Source organism: Scyliorhinus torazame, chromosome 4, assembly GCF_047496885.1.
Source record: "Scyliorhinus torazame isolate Kashiwa2021f chromosome 4, sScyTor2.1, whole genome shotgun sequence".
Classification (NCBI taxonomy): Eukaryota; Metazoa; Chordata; class Chondrichthyes; order Carcharhiniformes; family Scyliorhinidae; genus Scyliorhinus; species Scyliorhinus torazame.
The window spans coordinates 76,187,632-76,201,349 of record NC_092710.1 but is presented as its reverse complement, the minus strand read 5'-3'; the positions used below and the strand labels follow the sequence as shown (position 1 = coordinate 76,201,349).

At 62.0% G+C, this 13,718-nt stretch overlaps 1 protein-coding gene across 6 annotated transcripts in view; it reads left to right on the top strand.

Moving 5' to 3' along the window:
• The window catches only part of LOC140410312 (protoporphyrinogen oxidase-like), a 59,548-nt gene that overhangs the window by 27,764 nt on the left and 18,066 nt on the right, over positions 1 to 13,718 (top strand). The window lies entirely within an intron of this gene.

Here is a 13,718-nt window from a genome sequence, read left to right as displayed (position 1 = left end):
GTGCGGTTCGTGGTGATTGGCTGGGTGTGGATCATGGTGATTGGCTGGGTGCCGATCGTGGTGATTGGCTGGGTGCGGTTCGTGGTGATTGGCTGGGTGCAGACCGTGGTGATTGGCTGGGTGTGGATCGTGGTGATTGGCTGGGTGCCGATCGTGGTGATTGGCTGGGTGCGGTTTGTGGTGATTGGCTGGGTGCAGACCGTGGTGATTGGCTGGGTGCGGTTCGTGGTGATTGGCTGGGTGCCGATCGTGGTGATTGGCTGGGTGCGGTTCGTGGTGATTGGCTGGGTGCAGACCGTGGTGATTGGCTGGGTGTGGATCGTGGTGATTGGCTGGGTGCCGATCGTGGTGATTGGCTGGGTGCGGTTCGTGGTGATTGGCTGGGTGCAGACCGTGGTGATTGGCTGGGTGCGGTTCGTGGTGATTGGCTGGGTGCCGATCGTGGTGATTGGCTGGGTGCGGTTCGTGGTGATTGGCTGGGTGTGGATCGTGGTGATTGGCTGGGTGCCGATCGTGGTGATTGGCTGGGTGCGGTTCGTGGTGATTGGCTGGGTGCAGACCGTGGTGATTGGCTGGGTGTGGATCGTGGTGATTGGCTGGGTGCCGATCGTGGTGATTGGCTGGGTGCCGATCGTGGTGATTGGCTGGGTGCAGACCGTGGTGATTGGCTGGGTGCGGTTCGTGGTGATTGGCTGGGTGCAGACCGTGGTGATTGGCTGGGTGCGGTTCGTGGTGATTGGCTGGGTGCGGTTCGTGGTGATTGGCTGGGTGCGGTTCGTGGTGATTGGCTGGGTGCGGTTCGTGGTGATTGGCTGGGTGCGGAACGTGGTGATTGGCTGGGTGCGGTTCGTGGTGATTGGCTGGGTGCGTTTCGTGGTGATTGGCTGGGTGCAGACCGTGGTGATTGGCTGGGTGCGGAACGTGGTGATTGGCTGGGTGCGGTTCGTGGTGATTGGCTGGGTGCGGTTCGTGGTGATTGGCTGGGTGCGGAACGTGGTGATTGGCTGGGTGCGGTTCGTGGTGATTGACTGGGTGCAGACCGTGGTGATTGGCTGGGTGCAGACCGTGGTGATTGGCTGGGTGCGGAACGTGGTGATTGGCTGGGTGCGGAACGTGGTGATTGGCTGGGTGCGGAACGTGGTGATTGGCTGGGTGCGGAACGTGGTGATTGGCTGGGTGCAGACCGTGGTGATTGGCTGGGTGCGGTTCGTGGTGATTGGCTGGGTGCGGTTCGTGGTGATTGGCTGGGTGCGGAACGTGGTGATTGGCTGGGTGCGGAACGTGGTGATTGGCTGGGCGCAGACCGTGGTGATTGGCTGGGTGCGGTTCGTGGTGATTGGCTGGGTGTGGTTCGTGGTGATTGGCTGGGTGCAGACCGTGGTGATTGGCTGGGTGCGGATCGTGGTGATTGGCTGGGTGCGGTTCGTGGTGATTGGCTGGGTGCAGACCGTGGTGATTGGCTGGGTGCAGATCGTGGTGATTGGCTGGGTGCGGTTCGTGGTGATTGGCTGGGTGCAGACCGTGGTGATTGGCTGGGTGCGGTTCGTGGTGATTGGCTGGGTGCAGAACATGGTGATTGGCTGGGTGCGGTTCGTGGTGATTGGCTTGGTGAGGGAGGGAGTGATTGGCTGGGTGCGGTTCGTGGTGATTGGCTGGGTGTGGTTCGTGGTGATTGGCTGGGTGCAGATCGTGGTGATTGGCTGGGTGCGGTTCGTGGTGATTGGCTGGGTGCGGAACGTGGTGATTGGCTGGGTGCGGATCGTGGTGATTGGCTGGGTGCGGAACGTGGTGATTGGCTGGGTGCGGATCGTGGTGATTGGCTGGGTGCGGATCGTGGTGATTGGCTGGGTGCGGTTCGTGGTGATTGGCTGGGTGCAGATCGTGGTGATTGGCTGGGTGCGGTTCGTGGTGATTGGCTGGGTGCAGACCGTGGTGATTGGCTGGGTGCGGATCGTGGTGATTGGCTGGGTGCGGAACGTGGTGATTGGCTGGGTGCGGTTCGTGGTGATTGGCTGGGTGCTGATCGTGGTGATTGGCTGGGTGCAGACCGTGGTGATTGGCTGGGTGCGGATCGTGGTGATTGGCTGGGTGCAGACCGTGGTGATTGGCTGGGTGCAGATCGTGGTGATTGGCTGGGTGCGGTTTGTGGTGATTGGCTGGGTGCGGAACGTGGTGATTGGCTGGGTGTGGTTCGTGGTGATTTGCTGGGTGCGGAACATGGTGATTGGCTGGGTGCGGTTCGTGGTGATTGGCTGGGTGCAGATCGTGGTGATTGGCTGGGTGCAGATCGTGGTGATTGGCTGGGTGCAGACCGTGGTGATTGGCTGGGTGCGGATCGTGGTGATTGGCTGGGTGCAGATCGTGGTGATTGGCTGGGTGCAGACCGTGGTGATTGGCTGGGTGCAGACCGTGGTGATTGGCTGGGTGCGGTTCGTGGTGATTGGCTGGGTGCGGTTCGTGGTGATTGGCTGGGTGCGGATCGTGGTGATTGGCTGGGTGCGGATCGTGGTGATTGGCTGGGTGCGGTTCGTGGTGATTGGCTGGGTGCAGACCGTGGTGATTGGCTGGGTGCGGATCGTGGTGATTGTCTGGGTGCAGATCGTGGTGATTGGCTGGGTGCAGACCGTGGTGATTGGCTGGGTGCGGTTCGTGGTGATTGGCTGGGTGCGGATCGTGGTGATTGGCTGGGTGCGGATCGTGGTGATTGGCTGGGTGCGGATCGTGGTGATTGGCTGGGTGCGGTTCGTGGTGATTGGCTGGGTGCGGATCGTGGTGATTGGCTGGGTGCGGTTCGTGGTGATTGGCTGGGTGCGGAACGTGGTGATTGGCTGGGTGCGGATCGTGGTGATTGGCTGGGTGCGGTTCGTGATGATTGGCTGGGTGCAGACCGTGGTGATTGGCTGGGTGCAGACCGTGGTGATTGGCTGGGTGCGGTTCGTGGTGTTTGGCTGGGTGCAGACCGTGGCGATTGGCTGGGTGCAGACCGTGGTGATTGGCTGGGTGCGGATCGTGGTGATTGGCTGGGTGCGGTTCGTGGTGATTGGCTGGGTGCGGAACGTGGTGATTGGCTGGGTGCAGACCGTGGTGATTGGCTGGGTGCGGTTCGTGGTGATTGGCTGGGTGCAGACCGTGGTGATTGGCTGGGTGCGGATCGTGGTGATTGGCTGGGTGCGGATCGTGGTGATTGGCTGGGTGCGGTTCGTGGTGATTGGCTGGGTGCGGATCGTGGTGATTGGCTGGGTGCGGATCGTGGTGATTGGCTGGGTGCGGAACGTGGTGATTGGCTGGGTGCGGTTCGTGGTGATTGGCTGGGTGCGGACCGTGGTGATTGGCTGGGTGCGGTTCGTGGTGATTGGCTGGGTGCGGTTCGTGGTGATTGGCTGGGTGCAGACCGTGGTGATTGGCTGGGTGCGGAACGTGGTGATTGGCTGGGTGCGGATCGTGGTGATTGGCTGGGTGCGGAACGTGGTGATTGGCTGGGTGCGGAACGTGGTGATTGGCTGGGTGCGGAACGTGGTGATTGGCTGGGTGCGGTTCGTGGTGATTGGCTGGGTGCGGACCGTGGTGATTGGCTGGGTGCGGTTCGTGGTGATTGGCTGGGTGCGGTTCGTGGTGATTGGCTGGGTGCAGACCGTGGTGATTGGCTGGGTGCGGAACGTGGTGATTGGCTGGGTGCGGATCGTGGTGATTGGCTGGGTGCGGAACGTGGTGATTGGCTGGGTGCGGAACGTGGTGATTGGCTGGGTGCGGATCGTGGTGATTGGCTGGGTGCAGACCGTGGTGATTGGCTGGGTGCAGACCGTGGTGATTGGCTGGGTGCGGATCGTGGTGATTGGCTGGGTGCGGTTCGTGGTGATTGGCTGGGTGCGGAACGGGGTGATTGGCTGGGTGCAGACCGTGGTGATTGGCTGGGTGCAGACCGTGGTGATTGGCTGGGTGCAGACCGTGGTGATTGGCTGGGTGCAGACCGTGGTGATTGGCTGGGTGCAGACCGTGGTGATTGGCTGGGTGCGGATCGTGGTGATTGGCTGGTTGCAGACCGTGGTGATTGGCTGGGTGCGGATCGTGGTGATTGGCTGGGTGCAGACCGTGGTGATTGGCTGGGTGCAGACCGTGGTGATTGGCTGGGTGCGGATCGTGGTGATTGGCTGGGTGCGGTTCGTGGTGATTGGCTGGGTGTGGATCGTGGTGATTGGCTGGGTGCCGATCGTGGTGATTGGCTGGGTGCGGTTCGTGGTGATTGGCTGGGTGCAGACCGTGGTGATTGGCTGGGTGCAGACCGTGGTGATTGGCTGGGTGCAGACCGTGGTGATTGGCTGGGTGCGGATCGTGGTGATTGGCTGTGTGCGGTTCGTGGTGATTGGCTGGTTGCAGACCGTGGTGATTGGCTGGGTGCGGATCGTGGTGATTGGCTGGGTGCAGACCGTGGTGATTGGCTGGGTGCAGACCGTGGTGATTGGCTGGGTGCGGATCGTGGTGATTGGCTGGGTGCGGTTCGTGGTGATTGGCTGGGTGTGGATCGTGGTGATTGGCTGGGTGCCGATCGTGGTGATTGGCTGGGTGCGGTTCGTGGTGATTGGCTGGGTGCGGAACGTGGTGATTGGCTGGGTGCGGTTCGTGGTGATTGGCTGGGTGTGGATCATGGTGATTGGCTGGGTGCCGATCGTGGTGATTGGCTGGGTGCGGTTCGTGGTGATTGGCTGGGTGCAGACCGTGGTGATTGGCTGGGTGTGGATCGTGGTGATTGGCTGGGTGCCGATCGTGGTGATTGGCTGGGTGCGGTTTGTGGTGATTGGCTGGGTGCAGACCGTGGTGATTGGCTGGGTGCGGTTCGTGGTGATTGGCTGGGTGCCGATCGTGGTTATTGGCTGGGTGCGGTTCGTGGTGATTGGCTGGGTGCAGACCGTGGTGATTGGCTGGGTGTGGATCGTGGTGATTGGCTGGGTGCCGATCGTGGTGATTGGCTGGGTGCGGTTCGTGGTGATTGGCTGGGTGCAGACCGTGGTGATTGGCTGGGTGCGGTTCGTGGTGATTGGCTGGGTGCCGATCGTGGTGATTGGCTGGGTGCGGTTCGTGGTGATTGGCTGGGTGTGGATCGTGGTGATTGGCTGGGTGCCGATCGTGGTGATTGGCTGGGTGCGGTTCGTGGTGATTGGCTGGGTGCAGACCGTGGTGATTGGCTGGGTGTGGATCGTGGTGATTGGCTGGGTGCCGATCGTGGTGATTGGCTGGGTGCCGATCGTGGTGATTGGCTGGGTGCAGACCGTGGTGATTGGCTGGGTGCGGTTCGTGGTGATTGGCTGGGTGCAGACCGTGGTGATTGGCTGGGTGCGGTTCGTGGTGATTGGCTGGGTGCGGTTCGTGGTGATTGGCTGGGTGCGGTTCGTGGTGATTGGCTGGGTGCGGTTCGTGGTGATTGGCTGGGTGCGGTTCGTGGTGATTGGCTGGGTGCGGTTCGTGGTGATTGGCTGGGTGCGTTTCGTGGTGATTGGCTGGGTGCAGACCGTGGTGATTGGCTGGGTGCGGAACGTGGTGATTGGCTGGGTGCGGTTCGTGGTGATTGGCTGGGTGCGGTTCGTGGTGATTGGCTGGGTGCGGAACGTGGTGATTGGCTGGGTGCGGTTCGTGGTGATTGACTGGGTGCAGACCGTGGTGATTGGCTGGGTGCAGACCGTGGTGATTGGCTGGGTGCGGAACGTGGTGATTGGCTGGGTGCGGAACGTGGTGATTGGCTGGGTGCGGAACGTGGTGATTGGCTGGGTGCGGAACGTGGTGATTGGCTGGGTGCAGACCGTGGTGATTGGCTGGGTGCGGTTCGTGGTGATTGGCTGGGTGCGGTTCGTGGTGATTGGCTGGGTGCGGAACGTGGTGATTGGCTGGGTGCGGAACGTGGTGATTGGCTGGGTGCAGACCGTGGTGATTGGCTGGGTGCGGTTCGTGGTGATTGGCTGGGTGTGGTTCGTGGTGATTGGCTGGGTGCAGACCGTGGTGATTGGCTGGGTGCGGATCGTGGTGATTGGCTGGGTGCGGTTCGTGGTGATTGGCTGGGTGCAGACCGTGGTGATTGGCTGGGTGCAGATCGTGGTGATTGGCTGGGTGCGGTTCGTGGTGATTGGCTGGGTGCAGACCGTGGTGATTGGCTGGGTGCGGTTCGTGGTGATTGGCTGGGTGCAGAACATGGTGATTGGCTGGGTGCGGTTCGTGGTGATTGGCTTGGTGAGGGAGGGAGTGATTGGCTGGGTGCGGTTCGTGGTGATTGGCTGGGTGTGGTTCGTGGTGATTGGCTGGGTGCAGATCGTGGTGATTGGCTGGGTGCGGTTCGTGGTGATTGGCTGGGTGCGGAACGTGGTGATTGGCTGGGTGCGGATCGTGGTGATTGGCTGGGTGCGGAACGTGGTGATTGGCTGGGTGCGGATCGTGGTGATTGGCTGGGTGCGGATCGTGGTGATTGGCTGGGTGCGGTTCGTGGTGATTGGCTGGGTGCAGATCGTGGTGATTGGCTGGGTGCGGTTCGTGGTGATTGGCTGGGTGCAGACCGTGGTGATTGGCTGGGTGCGGATCGTGGTGATTGGCTGGGTGCGGAACGTGGTGATTGGCTGGGTGCGGTTCGTGGTGATTGGCTGGGTGCTGATCGTGGTGATTGGCTGGGTGCAGACCGTGGTGATTGGCTGGGTGCGGATCGTGGTGATTGGCTGGGTGCTGACCGTGGTGATTGGCTGGGTGCAGATCGTGGTGATTGGCTGGGTGCGGTTTGTGGTGATTGGCTGGGTGCGGAACGTGGTGATTGGCTGGGTGTGGTTCGTGGTGATTTGCTGGGTGCGGAACATGGTGATTGGCTGGGTGCGGTTCGTGGTGATTGGCTGGGTGCAGATCGTGGTGATTGGCTGGGTGCAGATCGTGGTGATTGGCTGGGTGCAGACCGTGGTGATTGGCTGGGTGCGGATCGTGGTGATTGGCTGGGTGCAGATCGTGGTGATTGGCTGGGTGCAGACCGTGGTGATTGGCTGGGTGCAGACCGTGGTGATTGGCTGGGTGCGGTTCGTGGTGATTGGCTGGGTGCGGTTCGTGGTGATTGGCTGGGTGCGGATCGTGGTGATTGGCTGGGTGCGGATCGTGGTGATTGGCTGGGTGCGGTTCGTGGTGATTGGCTGGGTGCAGACCGTGGTGATTGGCTGGGTGCGGATCGTGGTGATTGTCTGGGTGCAGATCGTGGTGATTGGCTGGGTGCAGACCGTGGTGATTGGCTGGGTGCGGTTCGTGGTGATTGGCTGGGTGCGGATCGTGGTGATTGGCTAGGTGCGGATCGTGGTGATTGGCTGGGTGCGGATCGTGGTGATTGGCTGGGTGCGGTTCGTGGTGATTGGCTGGGTGCGGATCGTGGTGATTGGCTGGGTGCGGTTCGTGGTGATTGGCTGGGTGCGGAACGTGGTGATTGGCTGGGTGCGGATCGTGGTGATTGGCTGGGTGCGGTTCGTGATGATTGGCTGGGTGCAGACCGTGGTGATTGGCTGGGTGCAGACCGTGGTGATTGGCTGGGTGCGGTTCGTGGTGTTTGGCTGGGTGCAGACCGTGGCGATTGGCTGGGTGCAGACCGTGGTGATTGGCTGGGTGCGGATCGTGGTGATTGGCTGGGTGCGGTTCGTGGTGATTGGCTGGGTGCGGAACGTGGTGATTGGCTGGGTGCAGACCGTGGTGATTGGCTGGGTGCGGTTCGTGGTGATTGGCTGGGTGCAGACCGTGGTGATTGGCTGGGTGCGGATCGTGGTGATTGGCTGGGTGCGGATCGTGGTGATTGGCTGGGTGCGGTTCGTGGTGATTGGCTGGGTGCGGATCGTGGTGATTGGCTGGGTGCGGAACGTGGTGATTGGCTGGGTGCGGTTCGTGGTGATTGGCTGGGTGCGGACCGTGGTGATTGGCTGGGTGCGGTTCGTGGTGATTGGCTGGGTGCGGTTCGTGGTGATTGGCTGGGTGCAGACCGTGGTGATTGGCTGGGTGCGGAACGTGGTGATTGGCTGGGTGCGGATCGTGGTGATTGGCTGGGTGCGGAACGTGGTGATTGGCTGGGTGCGGAACGTGGTGATTGGCTGGGTGCGGATCGTGGTGATTGGCTGGGTGTAGACCGTGGTGATTGGCTGGGTGCAGACCGTGGTGATTGGCTGGGTGCGGATCGTGGTGATTGGCTGGGTGCGGTTCGTGGTGATTGGCTGGGTGCGGTTCGTGGTGATTGGCTGGGTGCGGATCGTGGTGATTGGCTGGGTGCGGAACGTGGTGATTGGCTGGGTGCAGATCGTGGTGATTGGCTGGGTGCGGACCGTGGTGATTGGCTGGGTGCGGTTCGTGGTGATTGGCTGGGTGCAGACCGTGGTGATTGGCTGGGTGCGGAACGTGGTGATTGGCTGGGTGCGGATCGTGGTGATTGGCTGGGTGCAGACCGTGGTGATTGGCTGGGTGCAGACCGTGGTGATTGGCTGGGTGCGGATCGTGGTGATTGGCTGGGTGCGGTTCGTGGTGATTGGCTTGGTGCAGACCGTGGTAATTGGCTGGGTGCGGTTCGTGGTGATTGGCTGGGTGCAGACCGTGGTGATTGGCTGGGTGCAGACCGTGGTGATTGGCTGGGTGCAGACCGTGGTGATTGGCTGGGTGCGGAACGTGGTGATTGGCTGGGTGCAGACCGTGGTGATTGGCTGGGTGCCGATCGTGGTGATTGGCTGGGTGCGGATCGTGGTGATTGGCTGGGTGCAGACCGTGGTGATTGGCTGGGTGCGGTTCGTGGTGATTGGCTGGGTGCGGAACGTGGTGATTGGCTGGGTGCGGAACGTGGTGATTGGCTGGGTGCGGACCGTGGTGATTGGCTGGGTGCGGTTCGTGGTGATTGGCTGGGTGCAGACCGTGGTGATTGGCTGGGTGCGGTTCGTGGTGATTGGCTGGGTGCGGAAAGTGGTGATTGGCTGGGTGCGGAACGTGGTGATTGGCTGGGTGCGGATCGTGGTGATTGGCTGGGTGCAGACCGTGGTGATTGGCTGGGTGCAGACCGTGGTGATTGGCTGGGTGCAGACCGTGGTGATTGGCTGGGTGCGGTTCGTGGTGATTGGCTGGGTGCGGTTCGTGGTGATTGGCTGGGTGCAGACCGTGGTGATTGGCTGGGTGCAGACCGTGGTGATTGGCTGGGTGCAGACCGTGGTGATTGGCTGGGTGCGGTTCGTGGTGATTGGCTGGGTGCGGAACGTGGTGATTGGCTGGGTGCGGTTCGTGGTGATTGGCTGGGTGCGGTTCGTGGTGATTGGCTGGGTGCAGACCGTGGTGATTGGCTGGGTGCGGTTCGTGGTGATTGGCTGGGTGCGGAACGTGGTGATTGGCTGGGTGCGGAACGTGGTGATTGGCTGGGTGCAGACCGTGGTGATTGGCTGGGTGCGGAACGTGGTGATTGGCTGGGTGCAGACCGTGGTGATTGGCTGGGTGCGGTTCGTGGTGATTGGCTGGGTGCGGTTCGTGGTGATTGGCTGGGTGCGGATCGTGGTGATTGGCTGGGTGCGGTTCGTGATGATTGGCTGGGTGCGGTTCGTGGTGATTGGCTGGGTGCGGTTCGTGGTGATTGGCTGGGTGCAGACCGTGGCGATTGGCTGGGTGCGGATCGTGGTGATTGGCTGGGTGCGGTTCGTGGTGATTGGCTGGGTGCAGACCGTGGTGATTGGCTGTGTGCGGATCGTGGTGATTGGCTGGGTGCGGTTCGTGGTGATTGGCTGGGTGCAGACCGTGGTGATTGGCTGGGTGCGGATCGTGGTGATTGGCTGGGTGCGGTTCGTGGTGATTGGCTGGGTGCAGACCGTGGTGATTGGCTGGGTGCGGATCGTGGTGATTGGCTGGGTGCGGTTCGTGGTGATTGGCTGGGTGCAGACCGTGGTGATTGGCTGGGTGCGGATCGTGGTGATTGGCTGAGTGCGGACCGTGGTGATTGGCTGGGTGCCGATCGTGGTGATTGGCTGGGTGCGGATCGTGGTGATTGGCTGGGTGCAGACCGTGGTGATTGGCTGGGTGCAGACCGTGGTGATTGGCTGGGTGCGGTTCGTGGTGATTGGCTGGGTGCGGATCGTGGGGATTGGCTGGGTGCGGTTCGTGGTGATTGGCTGGGTGCGGTTCGTGGTGATTGGCTGGGTGCGGATCGTGGTGATTGGCTGGGTGCAGACCGTGGTGATTGGCTGGGTGCAGACCGTGGTGATTGGCTGGGTGCAGACCGTGGTGATTGGCTGGGTGCGGTTCGTGGTGTTTGGCTGGGTGCCGATCGTGGTGATTGGCTGGGTGCGGACCGTGGTGATTGGCTGGGTGCAGACCGTGGTGATTGGCTGGGTGCAGACCGTGGTGATTGGCTGGGTGCGGTTCGTGGTGATTGGCTGCGTGCGGATCGTGGTGATTGGCTGGGTGCGGTTCGTGGTGATTGGCTGGGTGCGGTTCGTGGTGATTGGCTGGGTGCAGACCGTGGTGATTGGCTGGGTGCGGATCGTGGTGATTGGCTGGGTGCGGACCGTGGTGATTGGCTGGGTGCGGTTCGTGGTGATTGGCTGGGTGCAGACCGTGGTGATTGGCTGGGTGCAGACCGTGGTGATTGGCTGGGTGCAGATCGTGGTGATTGGCTGGGTGCGGATCGTGGTGATTGGCTGGGTGCGGATCGTGGTGATTGGCTGGGTGCGGTTCGTGGTGATTGGCTGGGTGCAGACCGTGGTGATTGGCTGGGTGCAGACCGTGGTGATTGGCTGGGTGCGGATCGTGGTGATTGGCTGGGTGCGGAACGTGGTGATTGGCTGGGTGCGGTTCGTGGTGATTGGCTGGGTGCAGACCGTGGTGATTGGCTGGGTGCAGACCGTGGTGATTGGCTGGGTGCAGATCGTGGTGATTGGCTGGGTGCGGATCGTGGTGATTGGCTGGGTGCGGATCGTGGTGATTGGCTGGGTGCGGTTCGTGGTGATTGGCTGGGTGCAGACCGTGGTGATTGGCTGGGTGCAGACCGTGGTGATTGGCTGGGTGCGGATCGTGGTGATTGGCTGGGTGCGGAACGTGATGATTGGCTGGGTGCGGAACGTGGTGATTGGCTGGGTGCGGAACGTGGTGATTGGCTGGGTGCGGACCGTGGTGATTGGCTGGGTGCAGACCGTGGTGATTGGCTGGGTGCAGACCGTGGTGATTGGCTGGGTGCAGACCGTGGTGATTGGCTGGGTGCGGATCGTGGTGATTGGCTGGGTGCGGATCGTGGTGATTGGCTGGGTGCAGACCGTGGTGATTGGCTGGGTGCAGACCGTGGTGATTGGCTGGGTGCGGATCGTGGTGATTGGCTGGGTGCGGTTCGTGGTGATTGGCTGGGTGCAGACCGTGGTGATTGGCTGGGTGCGGATCGTGGTGATTGGCTGGGTGCGGTTCGTGGTGATTGGCTGGGTGCAGATCGTGGTGATTGGCTGGGTGCGGTTCGTGGTGATTGGCTGGGTGCGGTTCGTGGTGATTGGCTGGGTGCGGATCGTGGTGATTGGCTGGGTGCGGTTCGTGATGATTGGCTGGGTGCGGTTCGTGGTGATTGGCTGGGTGCGGTTCGTGGTGATTGGCTGGGTGCAGACCGTGGCGATTGGCTGGGTGCAGACCGTGGTGATTGGCTGGGTGCGGATCGTGGTGATTGGCTGGGTGCGGTTCGTGGTGATTGGCTGGGTGCAGACCGTGGTGATTGGCTGTATGCGGATCGTGGTGATTGGCTGGGTGCGGTTCGTGGTGATTGGCTGGGTGCAGACCGTGGTGATTGGCTGGGTGCGGATCGTGGTGATTGGCTGGGTGCGGTTCGTGGTGATTGGCTGGGTGCAGACCGTGGTGATTGGCTGGGTGCGGATCGTGGTGATTGGCTGGGTGCGGTTCGTGGTGATTGGCTGGGTGCAGACCGTGGTGATTGGCTGGGTGCGGATCGTGGTGATTGGCTGGGTGAGGACCGTGGTGATTGGCTGGGTGCCGATCGTGGTGATTGGCTGGGTGCGGATCGTGGTGATTGGCTGGGTGCAGACCGTGGTGATTGGCTGGGTGCAGACCGTGGTGATTGGCTGGGTGCGGTTCGTGGTGATTGGCTGGGTGCGGATCGTGGGGATTGGCTGGGTGCGGTTCGTGGTGATTGGCTGGGTGCGGTTCGTGGTGATTGGCTGGGTGCGGATCGTGGTGATTGGCTGGGTGCAGACCGTGGTGATTGGCTGGGTGCAGACCGTGGTGATTGGCTGGGTGCAGACCGTGGTGATTGGCTGGGTGCAGTTCGTGGTGTTTGGCTGGGTGCCGATCGTGGTGATTGGCTGGGTGCGGACCGTGGTGATTGGCTGGGTGCAGACCGTGGTGATTGGCTGGGTGCAGACCGTGGTGATTGGCTGGGTGCGGTTCGTGGTGATTGGCTGCGTGCGGATCGTGGTGATTGGCTGGGTGCGGTTCGTGGTGATTAGCTGGGTGCGGTTCGTGGTGATTGGCTGGGTGCAGACCGTGGTGATTGGCTGGGTGCGGATCGTGGTGATTGGCTGGGTGCGGACCGTGGTGATTGGCTGGGTGCGGTTCGTGGTGATTGGCTGGGTGCAGACCGTGGTGATTGGCTGGGTGCAGACCGTGGTGATTGGCTGGGTGCGGATCGTGGTGATTGGCTGGGTGCGGATCGTGGTGATTGGCTGGGTGCGGTTCGTGGTGATTGGCTGGGTGCGGACCGTGGTGATTGGCTGGGTGCGGATCGTGGTGATTGGCTGGGTGCGGAACGTGGTGATTGGCTGGGTGCGGTTCGTGGTGATTGGCTGGGTGCAGACCGTGGTGATTGGCTGGGTGCAGACCGTGGTGATTGGCTGGGTGCAGATCGTGGTGATTGGCTGGGTGCGGATCGTGGTGATTGGCTGGGTGCGGATCGTGGTGATTGGCTGGGTGCGGTTCGTGGTGATTGGCTGGGTGCAGACCGTGGTGATTGGCTGGGTGCAGACCGTGGTGATTGGCTGGGTGCGGATCGTGGTGATTGGCTGGGTGCGGAACGTGGTGATTGGCTGGGTGCGGAACGTGGTGATTGGCTGGGTGCGGAACGTGGTGATTGGCTGGGTGCGGACCGTGGTGATTGGCTGGGTGCAGACCGTGGTGATTGGCTGGGTGCAGACCGTGGTGATTGGCTGGGTGCAGACCGTGGTGATTGGCTGGGTGCGGATCGTGGTGATTGGCTGGGTGCGGATCGTGGTGATTGGCTGGGTGCAGACCGTGGTGATTGGCTGGGTGCAGACCGTGGTGATTGGCTGGGTGCGGATCGTGGTGATTGGCTGGGTGCAGTTCGTGGTGATTGGCTGGGTGCAGACCGTGGTGATTGGCTGGGTGCGGATCGTGGTGATTGGCTGGGTGCGGTTCGTGGTGATTGGCTGGGTGCAGACCGTGGTGATTGGCTGGGTGCAGACCGTGGTGATTGGCTGGGTGCAGACCGTGGTGATTGGCTGGGTGCGGTTCGTGGTGATTGGCTGGGTGCAGACCGTGGTGATTGGCTGGGTGCAGACCGTGGTGATTGGCTGGGTGCAGACCGTGGTGATTGGCTGGGTGCGGATCGTGGTGATTGGCTGGGTGCGGTTCGTGGTGATTGGCTGGGTGCAGACCGTGGTGATTGGCTGGGTGCGGAACGTGGTGATTGGCTGGGTGCGGATCGTGGTGATTGGCTGGGTGCGGTTCGTGGTGATTGGCTGGGTGCGGATCGTGGT